This window comes from Myxocyprinus asiaticus, chromosome 42 (genome assembly GCF_019703515.2).
Source record: "Myxocyprinus asiaticus isolate MX2 ecotype Aquarium Trade chromosome 42, UBuf_Myxa_2, whole genome shotgun sequence".
NCBI lineage: Eukaryota > Metazoa > Chordata > Actinopteri > Cypriniformes > Catostomidae > Myxocyprinus > Myxocyprinus asiaticus.
Window position 1 is genome coordinate 30,366,123 of NC_059385.1, and position 17,545 is coordinate 30,383,667.

Genomic DNA, 17,545 nt, shown 5'->3' on the forward strand with positions numbered 1-17,545 from the left:
TCTCAGCCGAGTGTTCTTCTCCAACACTGCTGTCATTTACAAGAAGATCAAGGTACAAAGAAGACGGGAAGATCATTTAAAAGTGTAACGCTCACTGCATGCCACTGCTGGATGTGTATTGCTCTTCATTGTGTGTATGTCTGTGGAGCTCATCGGATCTCGAGCGCAGGTGGCGGATCATTTACCGCATTGATCAGTTGAGCCGCGGAGATCAGCATCAGCATCACTGATTATCGGTGAGACAACTGCTCATACAAATAATGCATATGAATTAACAACAGTTCACATTCTTGCACTTCATATCTGATCCGTCTCAATTTCTTATTTAAGCACATGGGATAAAATCGCATTATCCCGAACATGGATTTTAATCAGCTTTTCAATAGCCTAATGGTAACCGGTTTCACAAGCTGGTAATGCAACACATTTTCCATAATTTATTTTTTATTTTTTAAATCGTAGACAGCGTCTAACGTTGCCTGTGTCACCCTGCAAGATGTAGTCTATACCTGTATCATGCTATAGCGCAGGCGTATGTGTGTCCCTGGAACATTGTGATCTACAATGTACACTGTGCTACATACAAGACGCAGCCCTGCAAAATAATGCTGTACACAAACTGTTGAATACCAATGGATATAAGGAGGCAGTTTAGAGGGTTATTTTTTTGACTCACCTTTTTTAGTTAGGCAAAATCCGATGACAGCCCAAATTGTTATTTTAGTGTGGCAAATGTGAATGCGGTCGTCAAAAATGTAATGCGTCTAATTAAAGGAATATTCTGGGTTCAATACAAATTAGGCTCAATCGACAGAATTTGTGGTATAATACTGATTACCAAAAAATAATTATTTAGGTTGCAGTGAGGCAGTTACAATGGAAGTCAATAGGGCCAATTTTCAGAGTGTTTAAAGGCAGAAATGTGAAGCTTAAAATGTTATAAAAGTGCTTGCATTAATGCTTATGTTAAAACTTGTGTATTACTTGAGCTATAAAGTTGTTTAAATCTTAATTTGTTGAGGGATTACGGGGTTTACACATTATGTCGTCATGGCAATGAAGTTGTAAAATTAGATATAACTTTACAAAAAAAAAGGTTAGTAAACATTTATTACACTAAAACCATGTTAACATGTATATTGTTTACATCTTACATCAACAGTGAGTATTTTAAAGTGTACAGATTGGCCCCATTCACTTCCATTGTAAGTGCCTCACTGTAACCAGGATTTTTGCTATTTTTAAGAAAATGGAGGGACATGTCTAAATAAATTGTGGTAATCAATATTATACCACAAATGGTGTTGATAGAGCTTAACTTGTAATATATATATATATATATATATATATATATATATATATATATATAACATGTCTCAGGGCAGTTCCGAAGTGAGATGTCCACTGTGTGGCGCTAAAAACGAGTGAAATGTTCTCCTGAACAGATGAGGTTTTTCAGGTTAATGTTCTATCGAGATTTAAATCAACAAAACCGACATCCCTACCCTAAACCTCAAACCTAAACCCAACCGATAGTGTCAGAAAAGCAAATGTGACATAAAAACACAATTTCTGAAGCAACCACATCATTTTGTGGTGCTTCTATGACACTTCCAGCTCATGTGCTCTTCGGGACTCGTACCCGGGTCCTTTGTTTTGCATATGCAACACTCTATCAGTTGAGCTACCACAAAATTTGATCACACTAAAATAAGCTTGTAAATGTAGTTGGTTATGTAATGCAAACATTAAAATGAGTCATGCGCTATAGTAAAAGTGTTTAGATGTCATAAGACACAATTGTGTGAGGAAAAGAGCGAAAACAAAGTGTTTATGAACTGATATTCTGCTGTTTTACTCGTGATTTGAGTGAAAGGGGATAAAAGTAATTGTTTTTTTTGCTCCTCTAGTGTTCATTTCACCAGGAAATTGCCACATTACGTAAAACAGGCCACATAAAAATAATTTAGCAAAAATGTAGTTATTGTAACATGATTCTTTGACCAGGTTTCGAATGCCACTGGGGGATATGTCAGTCGGAGACAGTAAAATGGTGACTTAAACCAATCGAATCTCACAAAATATCCTCTCGATTTCATTCTAGCTAGGAAAAAAAGATATACTTTTTTAATACTTAAGTACAATTTAATGTGAATTCTTTTTTTTTACTTTTACTCAGGTATGTTTTTGGCTAGATACTTGGATTTTTTATTGAGTAAAATGTTCACTCAGTATCCATACTTTCACTTAAGTATAATTTCAGAGTACTTTTTACACCTCTGGATATGTGTATATATATATATATATATATATATATATATATATATATATATATATATATATATATATATATATATATATAAAATAAAAATAATTTGTTACTAGTTACAGGATCTAAAATATACACTTTCCTTTAAACAGGTATTACTTTAAACCTGAAATCTTGATGTTGATGAAAAAAAAGTTAATGGACACATTATAGACTGATCTCACTGTGAATTCGACAACAGAAGGTTGAAAGTTTTTCACCTAAAATCGGTCTATGCTTCCCAAAACGTTGTTGAATGTATGGACACGCGTGAGCTCCGGTTTCCCGGTAAAATGTCCACAGAGTGGGGACAGAAGCAAGATGTATTTTTAGTTGTATATGATGTTATACAGTCAACAGAAATGGATATTCAATCAACTGTATCCCCTGACCTAACCCGCGATCCTAATCCTAACTGTCAGTAAAATTTAAATTTTAGAGCATATAATGCAACTTTTAAAAGTAAATGTGATTACATCCTGGTTTCCATGAGACTAGAACCAGTGTCTCAGAGGACGCTCGTGCAACATGCTATCAATAGAGCCAGAGAGAAAGGTAAAACTTTTTAATTATTGCAAAAATGTCTGATGGAGGATGGCGCTTGTCAGTAACTTGGTAGAATGGGGTCGATTTCAGAGTACATGAACATTACCAAGCAACATGTCGATTTCCCTTCTGATCATGTTGTACAGTGATTTTATTAGGCACTCAACTTAAAGTTGTGGGACTTGTGGTAAAGACCGCAGATTCTGCAGATGTATGCATGTACACTTAGGTTATAGCATGTATTCACAATCAGACTGCAGTATGAATGCACTGTCAGAGTGATGCAGAGAATGAGAGGCTCAGGACCCAAGCGCAGAGTTTAAAAAAACAAAGTATTTATTAATAACACAAAAAGGGCCAAAACAAATAAAAACTACCACAAGGGGGAAAAAAACAAACATAAACTACCCCTTAGGGGAAAAAGGTAATCCAGGGCTGGGGCAGAGGGTAACAGGGAACCAGGACCAACCAGACCGAGCAGGAACAGGGGAATAGCATAAACACGAACCAACCAACAGACAAGACCGACTCAAACATACAAGACCGATACAATATGAACTGGCACTGGACAGCACACCTGAGGAGACTAAAATAGGGAAGGAAATCAAACAGGTTAATACAGGGCAGGTGTGACTAATAAACTAATAATGGGCAAACAAGGAGGTGGGGTATGATGTAAGACAGAGAGAAACTCAGCAATACAGAAACAAAACAAAACCACGTGCTCTCACAAGACACAAAACACCCGAATAGCATGAGCGCAAATCGCCAAGAAATTAAGGCAATAAACGCTCATGCCAACTGACAAACAAGATGAGAGAATGCTTAGCAACCCCAAACAAAGCGATGCCACACATTCTCACACTACACAAAACCTGAACGTACATCACGAGGCAAACGCCACGCGATGCACGCAACAGGCGACAAAAACAAGACAGGACACCAGTGCGAGAGTTCAGCCACACACAAACCCGAAATCTCAGACCGAAGTGATCGAACCTCAGCACAACGTGAAGACAGCTCGCGACCCGGGCACGCAGTGCAAAGCGAGTGCAACGCACGTCCGCAGTCGCGAGAGATAGACACAAAGACAGACAGAACATGGAGCATGAGTATCCGGATCCCACACAGGCCGAAACTGAACCAGACAGGGAAGTCAGGATCTAGACACCATGCTCCAGACATGAAACACATGACAGCTAGTGACCCGGGCGCGCAGAGCAACGCGAGCGCGACGCACCCGTGTTCGTGAGAGATGGATATAAACTATTGATGCTTCCAAGATGACATAAGCGTGATGCACTCATGTCAATAACAGACAGAACATGGAGCATGAGTGTCCGGATCCCGACACAGACCGAAACCGAACCAGACAGGGAAGTCAAGATCCAGACACCATACTCCGGACATGAAACACAAGGCAGACCGAAGAACACACAGCAAAACTGAAGCCGTACGCTCACTTGAAGACAGACAACGAAACACAAGACATACATGGGACGATGATGCCACAGTCCTGTCAGACAAAAACTCAGACTGACAGAGTGACAAGACCGTGACATGCACACTCAGATTCTGGTATATCCAAACTCAGATTCCAGTATTGATGCATACTCAGATTACAGCATCCAACATCTGCACACTCAGGCAGTAGTCTGTGCTGCTGATATTGTGCCCAATTGTGTTTCAGATTTTACTCTTATTGGCATCATTGAGAATCTATATTGAGAGTGCTATTTTTAGATCTAGAATCTTTATTAAAATGTTATACAGTATATTTACATGGCAAAAACGTATGAGAGTTATACTTAAATTGTACTTGTTTTTCTTGGTTGTCTTTGAGAATAAACCTCCCAAAACTTCAAATAAGGTCAAATATAAGCAGTCAAATAGACATTCTTTTCAAAACCCATGAGAGGTCTCTTGTTTGAGAAAGTGAAACTTGTGGTTTGAGTGTGTTATTTTCCAGTGAAAGGCTGACAAAGACAACAATCAGTGACATAGTCTACTGGCTGACTATATGTCATTTGAAACTACAGTTTTTAGCGTTGTGTGAGGAACCAAATGATGTGAGGGCCAGACTGAAATAAGTCGTAATTTGCTGAAAATCATCCTCTGCAACACAGCTCAATTATTTTTATTCAGTTAAAATATTGCGCATCATGACACGTCATGCCAGGTTTAATATAAATACAGAGACCAGCAAGAATCAATGACAACTGACATCATGACGTCAAACCTGCCGCGATACCTATTGACCTGCTTTATTAAAATTGAACAACATTCGCAGATGAGATTTGTAAACCAAAGCAGATGGGAATACATACAGCGAATAATCACTTAAATTTTAATCTGTTCTTCATACGAAGCTATAAAATTGCTTCAGAAGACTTGGAATATAGTAAACAAGTCAATATTGACTATATTTCTTGTGCTTTTTTCCCTTTTTGGAGCTTGACAAGCCTAGTCCCCATTTATTTTTATTATATGGAAAAGAGCGCTCTGAACATTCTGCATTATACTTTCTTTTACGTTCTACAAAAGAAAAAAGTCATACAGGGTTGGAATGACATGAGGGTTCCAGAGATTAAATAATTACAGAATTTTCCATTTTGATTGAATTATTCCATTCATTTTCAGCTTTATATCCATAAAAGCTCACTTGTCAAAGCTATCCTCTCATCTGGAACTTTAGCAGAACACAAATTCTTCTTGTGTTTTTGGTGATTCACATTCTTCATGCATATGCCCCTTACTAAGCAGGGAGAAGAAATTCAAGCAAAAATTGACAAATATTTATCTGTTTCTCACCCACATCTATCATATCACTTCTGAAGATATGGATTTAACCACTGGAGTCATATGGATTACTTTTATGCTGCTTTTATGCGATTTATGGAGTGTAAATGTTTTGGCACCCATTCACTTGTATTGTATGGACCAACAGAGCTGAAATATTCTTCTAATAATCTTCATTTGTGTTCTGCAGAAGAAAGTAAGTCATACACATCTGGGATAGCATGAGGGTAAGGAGATGAGAGAATTTTCATTTTTGGGTGAACTATCCCTTTAAAAACAGACTTTAGCTTTGATTTAAGTGTAAAACAATTCTTAGCAAAAATTAGGACTTATGTAAGAGTTAAAGCTTTTTATAAAGACACTAAAAGTAACTTTCAGCAAAGTTTAAGATTTATTCTTAAGTGCTGACTAAGGAGACACTTAAGTGTTGTGAAATAAGGACTACAGTGACGTCTACAAAAATGTCTACCCTCAAACCCTGAATCAGCCAATAGTAAGCCTGCAAGGGTACTACGTCAGAGCGGCATGACACCATTAATTTAAGATTTAATACCACATATACATACATATATAAACATTAATGCTATTATCATCAATCTAGATTCTTTAATTAGTCAAATGAGAAAGCCAAATTTTATTTCCTGTATTTTAAAACATTATCCCACAACAATATTTTATCAAAATCAATGTTTGTAATATTTATATAAAAAAAAAGTTATGTTATATTATATTTATATTGTAGTAATATTTTAGTATTTTTATGAATTCTCGTGAGACTATGTTGGCAACCCAGTGTCAGTAGAAAGTTGCTAATTTATGCGAAAAAACCATAATATTGCAAAAACAATGTGCGAATAAAGTCGTGTTTCCATCCCAAGTGTTTAGAAGAACAAAATCGTCACTTCTGGAGAAATTGTAGAAACTGTGACTCTTTATAAATAAAACACTTGCTGTTTAGAGCACGCAGACAAAACACAGTAAAGAACTTTGTCTCATGTCTGGGAGCGACAGCACGTCACACAGTTCTGGGAGCACTATGTGTGTGCGTTCCTCCTTCCTTATGACTTTACTGTGCAGATCTATAATATATTTTTCAATGGTGTCAATAAACTTGTTTTCGGCAGAGTTAAATTTGATTTTCTAATTATTTGCTCTGCAAATAAATGGGTTTTCTAGACACCGTTATTTCAGGATGACCAGAGCAACATTTCAGATGCGATGATTGTTCTGCTGGTTAGTCTAGTTATGAGCAAGTTATTCAGTCACATGATGCACATCTTGTATTCCGAATAAATTCAATAGGAGTTTATTCAGTACCTGTGTTTCCATCATAGTTTATGCACATTTCTTCCCATCGAATAAAAAATGTGCACTTTTTTTTTTTATGCGCATTTTGGAGATTACATTCGCATCTTGGAGTTTCCATCCAGCAGTTTTTATGCAATATCCCAAAATATGCATAGAAATACGTGGATGCAAACCCAGCTAGTGGCATTTACTATTTGCACGGCTAATTAAATACTAACATATAGTATAAGGACATCACTGCAGTGTTTTTATTATGTTTATTTAGGGTCCCACAGACACCCTACACCAACTTCTACCCCTAAAGCTAGTTCTAACCTTCCCTTACAGACATTAACCATGATTTTACTACAGTAACTATAGTGTCACCATGATATTTGTAGTAAAATCATAGTAACCACAAGATTAAACATGGTTACTATATAAACCACCACATTACTGGAGTAACATCATGGTTAATTGCATGAAAACTATGGCTTCCACCAAAAAACATAGTTGCCACAATATTACTATATTTTAACCACGGTTAATTTTACCCGCCTTAAACATTTCGCTCAACTCCCCACCCTTCACCGTGAGGACATCAATCTTTATATGCATTTTTCTTTATTATTATTATAAGTAGTATTAAAGGAAATATTAAGGGTGGAGACAGGAAACAGCATGGAAAAAAGTGCGACAAAAGGCGGAATCGAACCCGGGTCATCCGCACTGTCCTTTCACTAGGGGTGCAGTTTGTCTTCAAATTCTCTGGTTCCACCTGACTATTGGAGTGCAAATAACCTCGCTGTGTGGTAGGTGCTATTTACACCTAGTGCAAATAGTCACTCCTTTTTTATAAAGTGCTTGGATTGGGCTTTTTTCAGATGTATATTGCTGTGTTGCATTTTTTTATCCAGAGAAATGCATTTCACTACTGTAAAGTGACATCACTGACAGAGATTCTCTGTGTAGAGAGCAGATATCCAACAAATCATAATGAAATTGATTACTGATTTTTCATCATTGATTTTTATATAGTTTGTGATCTTTAGATATTATTGATTTTGTTGCAGCCCTCTGTAACCCTAGGCATGTAGCACATCAAATTTGTCAAAAGCTTGTTGCTGTACATCCACAATAATGAGTTTGAATACATTTGTTAAATGAAAAAAAATTATACAAATTTAATGTTGATGGATTTCACTTGCTGGCTTAACTAGTACGAATCACATTTGACCAAATTTCACTATCATGTATCACACTGTTTTTGTTGGAGAATGCGTGGTTCCAACAACAGTCATCGTGCTACTCCTATCTAGTTTAGGATACCTCTCCAGTGTTCTTAAATAATTTGAGCTGACACCAAGTCTTAACACTTATGAACCTTTATGAATCACATTTATTCTCAAGTCTAAATAAGAGCAAAATGACATCATTCTTAGAATTTCGACACACTTAAGACTCAAATTTTACTCTTAAGTGGCTTTATACAAACAGCCCCTGGTCTGGACTGTGATAAGCTACTTCATATATGCCAGCCAATCAGATAAAAGTTTTCTTGCAGATTTGACTGTTGCTGCATTTCCTTGTCCCTTAAAGTGCTTATAGTCAGACCAGCAGATCAGAATGTGAAGTCACCATGAAGCAAATAGCTGCTTATTATAATCAGTACTTTTGTCACTCATAACAATGCAGCAGGGGAAGCAGAGATCGTGTTTGCCCTGCGGTGTGACATGCGAGACGTGCAGTCGGGAAAGCAGTTAAGTCAGCATGCACAGTCATTCAAAACCACCATGAAGGCCAAGTAAAGAAAGAAGTGACCTTCATCTAAACACTTTCATCAACAACCCAAACTCAAAACAGTATTTTATGGTCATGTTATGGTTGCAAGATAACACCTTACTGCTTATATCGTTCAGAAGATGAACATCTTGTTCTTCTACTTACAGTAGTAGTGGAACATAAAGGGATAGTTCACCCAAAAATGAACACTCTCAATTACTCACCCTCATGCCATCCCAGATGTCTGTGACTTTCTTTCTTCTGCAGAACATAAATGAAGATTTTTAGAAGAATATCTCAGCCCATACAATGCAAGTGAATGGTGACCCAAATTTTGACCCTCAAAAGGCAGCATAAAAGTAATCAACACGACTCCAGTGGTGTAATCCATTTCTTCTGAAGCGATTTAATTTGTTTTGGGTGAAAACAGACAAAAATGCAGCTCCTTTTTGGTGTAAATCTTGATATCAGCAGTCTCTTTGGCGATCATTGTCTCAAGTTTGATTATAAGCACCAGGAAGTGTAATCAAGCTTGAAGTCATAATCATGTCTAGAGACTGCAAAAGTGTAATGTAAGGAAGGAAGTCACGAGAGCTGGATCTAGGTGCAGCAAAATAGTATTTAATAAAGTAAACAAAGTACCGATTAACAGGGGTAAACACAGGAACAAAAGAAACATCCATGATGTGAGGGAAAAAAAACACAGGAACAGAGAAAACATCTACAATGGGACCGGGTCAATGACCAGGAGGTCAAAACACATAACAACTGACAAAGAACAAGCAAACAACAGGGTATTATATACACAGTGGATAATGAGTAAATGAAAGACAGGTGAAGACAATCAAGGACAGCTGGCAGTGATGAGGGCAGGGAATTATGGGAAGTGTAGTCCGGGAGGAATAGATAACAAGGGAGAAACACAACGCGAACAACAGTGAATCATGACAAAAGGTAAGATGTACAGTGAAAAGAACAAATTTCCACAACCATCGAATTCTTTGCTGTGGACGAGGGGTATGACCAAAATCTTATAGGCTTATCACGGTAATAGTATATATGAAAATATATTTATTTTTGCTGAAAGTTTATCAAGTAGTTTATATATATATATATATATATATATATATATACAGTATATAAATTTATATATACTGTATATATACCGTGTGTATATATATATATATATATATATATATATATATATATTATATATATGTTATTCAAGACAAAACGAGTGTATTCAAGGATTGTTTTAAAACCTAGACGGTGATATCGCATTTTCCGCTCAAGCCATCACATTTTCTTGTGAGCATGTTTCCGCGCGTGTTTGTAGTCAGTACTGCAAAATGCTCCGTAGTGTCCTAATATAATCTAGAATCCATATGTTTCTCTTTAAGAGATCCTCCCTTGCTGAACACCTCTCCTCTGTGCGATGGTCAGAAATTCCTTGTGTAATTGTACCTTGGACCTGGGAGTTTATGGCATTGCAGCTTTAATTCAGTTTTGCCTTTTGCAGAAGAACTGAACATACTTGAGTTCATAACATTATACAGTATCAATCTGAGCCTGAATTTATGTGATTTATAAATACCAATGTACAGTATTTAGTGGTATTTGCTAAGGCAAACGTGACTACATTGCGGTTAGGGAACCCCTAACCCTAGGTATTAAAATTTGGCACATAACTTTATGGTTTCCAAAATAAAAAATGTAAGTTAAAAGTAAATTAAGTGAATGTGAGCCTAATCATAAAGGCCTCGGCACACTCACGGCGAAGTGCTTCTTCATTCTTCGCTCAGAGCAAAAAGAAATTTGAAACAGCTGAGCAATGACATACTGTTGCAAACATTTAGACAACAGCCACACTGCTGGTGGAGGCATTTAGATGTGAGGACGCTTAAGACTACATGCAAAACATCAACTAATATGTCATTAAAATGTATTATCAATAACTTCATGCTTGGATTACATACAAATACATGGATTTGTTCATTTTTAAAAAGAATTTGATTCGATATAGATTTATATGGGTATATTTCAGTTATAATGTCTCTTTTGCTTACTTATTAAAGAAATTATCTCCCAGCTAATGCTGTTAATTATACTAGGTACATTACGAAAATATACATTTTACTAATTGTATTAGTTTTTCATCATTTTGGTCACATTTTGGCTTTTAAAAAATGAACAAATCCATGTATTCAATCAATAAATAAGATATTATGTTTCATATATTATTATTTGTACAATTTTTATTGTTTAATTGCTGCTAAATATCCCACCACTATACTTACATAATTACTGGTGAATGAAATATGAACATTTACCAGCCAGTTGCCAAATACTGTATATACATATTAGTTGCATAGTGTGAAATTTGGTTGCAAATGCGAGTGATTTCCTCCTATTGTAGTGGAGGGTTGCGCAGTAAAAGACGGACCTGGGATTTCACATTCGATATCGAGATGCCTCGAAAAATCTATATTTTTACCCACCCCTAATTTGGTATGATTTGTTTGACCACTTTGTTATTTTGATTATATTTTCATTTTGTCTGAAGTGTAATTTGAATTGAGAAATATTTTTGGTTTCAATAAATTAATTACATTTTTCAAAATCAAAATCGACCGGTAGAAGTGAAGTGCGTTCCGATGGAATCAGCGTTAATATAAGCCATGATTTGTGTGTCAGATGAAAATGATTAATAATACTTACATTCTCTATAATTTAACATAGCGTACATCCAAATCCTGACAAGAACCACATTTTCTATGTGTATAAAAGGAGCGGGTCACTGTCATATACAGTTAATATGCCTGATCCTCTGAATTATACTGCCCTTGACCCAGCCCATTAGAGTTTTTTGTGAGCAATTTTGCCATGCCTACTTGCGCCTAGACTTAGTGCATGCTTGCACGACATTACCATAATATGTAATGTTTACCTTGTGCATTTATGGTGCCAACACACTATACACAGCCATGATGTGAGGATTACACTCTGTTTTTGTAATTTATGATGACACTGATATTACTGCAGAGATGGGTGTATAAAAGTGTTAATGGGTATAATACTCACAAAATATGATGATAGGAATATCTTACTTTGGGCAGATGTGTGAATGGCTTTTGGCTGCAGATGGTACATGAGTGAATGGGTAGATTTGACTCCTTTTGACTAATTAAACAAACCCCCCCCCAAAAATTGCATGACATGTTCTTGAAAAATTTCTCAATGCAAATAATCTCATAGATGTAGGTTCATTTGCACCAGCTCGCTAATAACTCATTGACTCATGTTGACTGATCTTAACTGACTGAACTGGAATTAGTTGTTGGCCTCAAAGTAGGTGGAGCACCAGGTCACACCGATGACATGGACCAATGGTAGTAATAGGGTGTTTAGCAGCCGGTAAGAAGTTTTATTAAAAGTCCGAGAGTGATGTCTCTGTAGAACAAAAATGGGCGTTTTCCAATCAGTGAGCGCTTTCAAACTGGTATGGCCTTTTTTCAACCACTTTACTCGATTTGGCTTCTACATTTCATTGGATAGTTGAAAAACGCCCATCCCAGTTTGAAAATGCCCATTTCTGTTCCACAGAGACCTATACTGCAAAAGTTTACTCTGGAGAGCTGTTACGAATCACTGAAACTAATTTAAAAACACCTTCTTTTGGGCCAGATTTTGTTCTAAATTATGTCACACCCATTCGTTGTTTGATTTCATTAGGAAGTTTGCAGGGGTCTTAAGGCTCTTTTCCACATAATGTCTCTTCCACTGCTGAGAAACTCTGTAAAAGCATATCACTGATGTTATTTCAATCACTTTCAATCACTTTCATGAAGTGCAGATATTTCCCTCGCCGGTTCATTACAAACACAGCGTGACGTGTGTTTTTAAATCAGCTCCAGTGAGAGTATCTGGGAGCAGGGTTAAGAGGAAGTGGTTTTTAACTTCAGACACTCACGTCTGGAGGCCCACACTGAAAAACACTTTGACAGTTATGAATTCACATTTTGTCAATCAAATGAGCTATAACCCAGACGTCAGACCAATTTGGTCTATGTGCTGTCATGCTTTCTGATCTTAAGGGAAACATTGTCTGAATTGCTTGATGTACAATATATGCAGCATATCGTGATTTCAGAGATAAAATGGAAGACTATAGCTCTGTTCCAAAAACTGAGCTACCTATATAGGCAGCATTTTAAGGCATCATAGGTGCAGTCCAGATTGGGACGATATGACCAAAATCGTATTTTACGATATCATTAATTTTACATCATGATAACGATATATATCACGATATAGTTACATTTTTCAAGAAAATAAATACAAATTGGTTTATATTTTAAATAACCATATTGTAATGCCTATTTTTGAAAAATACAGTTATTTAATTAAATACTTTATAAAATGAAAACTACTTCCTCTTATATCGTTTTCTCTTTATTTGGAACTTGACAAACAAAGTCAGTGTTAAAAAAAGAAATAAATTGGAGGTAATCAAAAAGTGGTAATCAACCATACCACAATGCTAAATTTCACATTTCAGTCTGATGTTGTTGACTAGTATTATTATTATTATAAAACTTTCCTCAAGAAACTTGACATCTCCTGAAAGCAATGCAACAAAAGAAATAATTCACGAGTAAAAATATCCTCCTATCCTTGATAAGTCATTTCTGTAGACAATATTTGAATATCTGAAAGAAAAGCCAGTTTGTTTTCTAATATCATACATCATTCAAACTGAATTTTATTAAGGGTGATGAGGTGTAGTTTAAAAAAACCCGCATGACAGATGACATATAATTGTTGGCGAACGACACATTGTTCTAGCTGTTTTCCTAGTCAGTGTTGTTAGAATGTCAATGTCAGGCTCTCTCGCCGTTTGAGATGTTTGACTTCCTCCATAGTGCTTTAAGGTAAAAAACTCAAAACTCATTAGAATTCAAATGGTTCATGCAAGTTTTGAAGTTTGTGCCACGATAGACAGAAACCGGATTAATGCTGCCTTCACGTGTTATCGGAATTATTGCAAATTTGAGTTTCCCACTCGGAAGTTGCACAAGAACGACCCCTCAAGTTGTAATTACAACTGGGAGTCTCTGAGATAATTTTGATACCCAAGCTTCTGAGATGGGAGGAGCCGTAAACTTTCAACTTGGCGGAGGAGACTATGGTTTCTGCATTGAATGACAGGTTTAATGAATTTTTCTAAATACAGTTAATTGTTAGCGCTTACCATTTTGGTCATATTCGTTTATGTATATCAGCAACCATTTGATGCATGTTGTACGGCTTGTATTTGACCAAAATTCCATTATCGTCAGCAAGCTGAGTAATATATTTTATGGTGTCAAAATAAAAGTCCATCAAGAAGTATATATGAATGAACGTGACGTACTCATAATTACCACTTCAGAAATGGGAAGTAGGATAATTCTGATAGCACATGAAGGCAGCATAAGTAGCGCTGGTGATCACACGCTCTGCGTTCTCCTGTCTGTGGAGCACAGTCATGAAGCCTGCTGGACTTGCACACACATTCATGCTTCTGAGATCAATCATGTGAAACACAGCTGCGAGTGTGAGATGAAAATCATATTTAGAATACGAGAATAATATCATTGAATTTGCTTTGGTGGCCCGAAATTTCGATTGGGTGGCTGCTGAAAAATTGTCAGTACGTGAAAAACCCTGTTTCTTCAATTCTCCCAGTCTCACGTGAAGCTGCTCCACCTTCCTCCTCCATTTCTACAACAGAATGTGTAACACAGTGAATAGAATGAGGTGCATGTTCCTTGCCACGTAATAAAGATGATTTAATATTGTAATGACTCAAGACAAGATTCAAAATCACATCAGCTTGATATCCCATTCATTTTATTACAAATATATAATAATCAGAATAATTATAAAGATAATACATCTAAAAAATATATATAATAAAAAAAGCCTTAATAGGCTATGTACATTAAGCGGCATTAAATTACTTACCTGCCGCCTTGGTGACATCAGCTGAAAAAAAAACTTTTTCAGAGGCGGTTCAAGTTATTTGATTTTGGTAAAAGATTCCAAAAACAATATTTGTTTTAAGTTGGAATAAAGTGCATTGATGAATCGTGCTCAATAAGAACAGGGATGCGTGTTGAGACAGAAAATAGGTTACATTTTGATTTCATGTTAAATTTACAATATAACTTCACAAATCTTGCCATTTTTTTTACATTGATTCCTCAAGATTCTGACATACTAAAAATGACACTTTTCTCTGCACTTTTATTTTTTTAGGTGTAACTGCAGAAATAGTTAGTTACTTGTGAGCATATGCTGGCAGAGGTACAGTACTGTATTTGAAGAATCCTCCTGACCTGAGGGCACAATGTTTAAGCAGATTGTGATCTCAGTTCTTTACAAGCCAGAAATGAGAAATATTCAGATGTCTAGAATAGCGCAATTCTTTATGAATCTGCACAAATGGATGTGTTTAGACATGCAAGTGTTTCAGAATTCCTTTGAGAAATCACATTGTCATGCTGCCTAGATCTTTGGGTGGGCAGTAATGGCTTTATAAGCAACAGGTCAGTAGTTAAATTATTTGGGTCATTGCCTTAAGGAGAGATGAGACATTGATGTTGCCAGTTGTCTGTAATGGCAGAATAAGGGAGGACTTTGTTACAGCTTTCTTTGCAAAGGGAAATGAACCATCTACCATTGGTGCAGCCATGCAAACAAATCGTGCCAGACTTGGTGACATTTGTGGTCAAAGAACATCCTTTCATGCACGCTGTATGGTGTGATGCATCAGATACCTCATGCTATATCTTTGCATTGAGTTGAGAAAGCTTCATTGCAAACCACTCTGGGCCAGATGCCATATCACCAACAATTTGCACATAGACTGAAGTAGTTTAAGTCTTTGGTTCTCAAAAAATTAGAATATGGTGACATGCCAATCAGCTAATCAACTCAAAACACCTGCAAAGGTTTCCTGAGCCTTCAAAATGGTCTCTCAGTTTGGTTCACTAGGCTACACAATCATGGGGAAGACTGCTGATCTGACAGTTGTCCAGAAGACAATCATTGACACCCTTCACAAGGAGGGTAAGCCACAAACATTCATTGCCAAAGAAGCTGGCTGTTCACAGAGTGCTGTATCCAAGCATGTTAACAGAAAGTTGAGTGGAAGGAAAAAGTGTGGAAGAAAAAGATGCACAACCAACCGAGAGAACCGCAGCCTTATGAGGATTGTCAAGCAAAATCGATTCAAGAATTTGGGTGAACTTCACAAGGAATGGACTGAGGCTGGGGTCAAGGCATCAAGAGCCACCACACACAGACGTGTCAAGGAATTTGGCTACAGTTGTCGTATTCCTCTTGTTAAGCCACTCCTGAACCACAGACAACGTCAGAGGTGTCTTACCTGGGCTAAGGAGAAGAAGAACTGGACTGTTGCCCAGTGTTCCAAAGTCCTCTTTTCAGATGAGAGCAAGTTTTGTATTTCATGTGGAAACCAAGGTCCTAGAGTCTGGAGGAAGGATGGAGAAGTTCATAGCCCAAGTTGCTTGAAGTCCAGTGTTAAGTTTCCACAGTCTGTGATGATTTGGGGTGCAATGTCATCTGCTGGTGTTGGTCCATTGTGTTTTTTGAAAACCAAAGTCACTGCACCCGTTTACCAAGAAATTTTGGAGCACTTCATGCTTCCTTCTGCTGACCAGCTTTTTAAAGATGCTGATTTCATTTTCCAGCAGGATTTGGCACCTGCCCACACTGCCAAAAGCACCAAAAGTTGGTTAAATGACCATGGTGTTGGTGTGCTTGACTGGCCAGCAAACTCACCAGACCTGAACCCCATAGAGAATCGATGGGGTATTGTCAAGAGGAAAATGAGAAACAAGAGACCAAAAAATGCAGATGAGCTGAAGGCCACTGTCAAAGAAACCTGGGCTTCCATACCACCTCGGCAGTGTCACAAACTGATCTCCTCCATGCCACGCCAAATTGAGGCAGTAATTATTGAGTATTGAGTACATATACAGTAAATGAACATACTTTCCAGAAGGCCAACAATTCACTAAAAATGTTTGTTTTATTGGTCTTATGATGTATTCTAATTTTTTGAGATAGTGAATTGGTGGGTTTTTGTTAAATGTGAGCCAAAATCATCACAATTAAAAGAACCAAAGTCTTAAACTACTTCAGTCTGTGTGCACTGAATTTATTTAATACACGAGTTTCACAATTTGAGTTGAATTACTGAAATAAATGAACTTTTCCATGACATTCTAATTTATTGAGATGCACCTGTATGGGGTGAATTACGCAGACTGGGAGTATAGTGAGTGCCAGTTCCAGGCAGTTCCGGTCAGTAATACTACATTAAAGATGAATAATACCAAGAAATTAACCATGTATTCAGATGGTCCCTTACCACATCCTTCACAGTTCTAGCAAAAAAATGCTTTTGAGTTATTAATAATAAAAAAGTGTAGCCTATATCCTTTCTTTTATGATGAGTCTGAGAACTTACCTGACCCATGACTTATAAAAAATATTATTTTTATTTCTTCAATTATTTATCTTCTTTATCTTATTTATGTAAACATCCGTGATGGTTCATATGTATTTTTACGTTTTTTTATATACTTTATATTAATTATTTATTTATTTTTCCTTCACATGTACTTCTTATGTTTATGACTTTATGACTGTTATTGTCTGGGTTGGGGAGTAACAGAATACATGTAACGGGATTATGTATTTAAAATACAAAAGTAACTGTATTCCACTACAGTTACAATTTAAATCATTGGT

The 17,545-nt window shown here is 36.6% G+C and overlaps 1 protein-coding gene across 1 annotated transcript in view; it reads left to right on the plus strand.

Moving 5' to 3' along the window:
• The window catches only part of LOC127432674 (CDC42 small effector protein 2), a 73,569-nt gene continuing 56,024 nt past the window's right edge, over positions 1–17,545 (plus strand). Inside the window, exon 1 of the mRNA XM_051684030.1 lies at positions 1–236. The gene's annotated coding sequence lies outside the window, so the exon portion shown is untranslated. The remainder of the gene's footprint in view (positions 237–17,545) is intronic.